Source organism: Cherax quadricarinatus, chromosome 6, assembly GCF_038502225.1.
Source record: "Cherax quadricarinatus isolate ZL_2023a chromosome 6, ASM3850222v1, whole genome shotgun sequence".
In the NCBI taxonomy this organism is placed as follows: Eukaryota; Metazoa; Arthropoda; class Malacostraca; order Decapoda; family Parastacidae; genus Cherax; species Cherax quadricarinatus.
Window position 1 is genome coordinate 44329503 of NC_091297.1, and position 1763 is coordinate 44331265.

General features: G+C 41.5%; 1 protein-coding gene across 1 annotated transcript in view; it reads left to right on the top strand.

Moving 5' to 3' along the window:
* Positions 1-888, top strand: part of LOC138851884 (protein extra-macrochaetae-like) — a 2071-nt gene extending 1183 nt beyond the window's left edge. Inside the window, exon 2 of the mRNA XM_070081403.1 lies at positions 289-888. The gene's annotated coding sequence lies outside the window, so the exon portion shown is untranslated. The remainder of the gene's footprint in view (positions 1-288) is intronic.
* Positions 889-1763: the final 875 nt, after the last annotated feature.

Sequence of the window (1763 nt, forward strand, 5' to 3'; positions counted from 1 at the left end):
GCAGTTCACTTAAGTCACCTAAGTTAAATGATATTTGAATCACAAAGACAGTAAATAGTAATCAGGGGAATTTTACAGCTTTCCGTGCAATATACCCTGACCCTCACTCTTTTAACACCTCTTATAATAATATAATGCACAGTTCGGCTGTATTTTGAAACAGAATTTATACTGTCTAAATAAAACCGGACTCCGTTATCTGTTATGATGTAATAGGGTGACTTTAAAGAAGTGTTTTGCATAAACGTAATATTTGTTAATTAACAAAATCTCTGTTTTTATTTGCAGTTTGCAGTATAGCGAACCCATCTTCATTCCTTCCGGACAAGCCTCGTCCACACCCTTGCTGGACAAACCTCGCGTCACTTTGAACTGTTCACATCTGTGCTCTTAGCGTAGCAAGTTCAAGGATGAGGAGCGTACACTTCCCTCGATGGAAGTAGAGGGGGAGGGGGGGGGGTGACGAACTCACCACGCTTATGAAAGAGGCAAGAGCACACCTGTGAGAACATAGGAAGCCAGGTGGACGTCGCCAGGGTCACCTACCACCTGACACCCGGCGTTCAGTGAGATAGCCTCACCCCCTTCCACTTTCACCTGTACGTTACTTCAGAGGCAAGAACAGCTGATCTACTCACCCAGAAGAGTGGATCTACCGTACGGAAAGCAAGGGATCTACTCACCCGCTTTATAACCGAGGTCTTGCCACAAACTCATCAGTCAATCGTGTATCACTAACCTACACTCAAATCCTGACAGATTATGGCTACTTTGTAACAGTTTGTAGCATAGGGACCAGACTGTGTTGATTTTTCTTGCTATTTTTTTGTGGTTGTTCACAATGTATTTCTTGTTAAGTTGCGTTACTTAAAGTTACCTTTGTTACACTTACCATGCAGAGTTTAATCATCAATTTTTACCAGTACACATGATTGTTTTCTTTATAATGTTCCTCACCCAATCTATATTATATGATGGTTGCAGTGGTGGCTCGGTGTGTTAGCTTTAATGAATATAGAATACACGACGGGTCATTAAGGCTTCAGTTAACCTGTTCACCACCAGACATGTACACTCTAATTCCTCAAGTAGTGATTAAAAACTCTTGAAGTGTACGTATATTGAGATATATATACCTCCTGATGTACGCACACTATTGCTACCAATACATACTCAGAGACGTGATAAATGCAAAGACTTGAAAACCATTTAAGTAAAAACAACTTTCATGTGAGCGGCAACTCAGCCATTAAATCTTCCTCTTCTCTAACTTTTCTAAATAAAACTGCAGATTCTCCTGTACCAAGAGTATTTTCTATAAAAAAAATAGGATATGAACATACAAATCAATATGATAAGAGCCTGCACCAAACTGCCTATAAGTAAATTTGATAAATATCTTCACATTATATTAAGTGGTTACACAAAGCCGAGGAGGAATGGAAGGCAATCAGGTTCGAGCAAAAGACAGAGAGAAGTTCAGTTCCCTGGATAAAGAACCCCCCACCAGCATCAAGGAACCGCCTTCCAGTGGGAAGTATTCTCAGAACGCCAGTGTCAAGGTGAGGGTCACTCAGTGCCTGGACAGGTGCAGGCTTCATCTATCATCCGGTAATCAGAAGAGATGAGGAACTGGACGCACCTGGGAAAATCACTTTGAAGACGTTTCGCCAGCCAGTGGCTCTATCAATTCGTTGCTGAGGTTATTTGCAAGTGTTCCAGCTGTAGACGGTAGAAAATGAGGCAATCATTTCCTCAGTCTG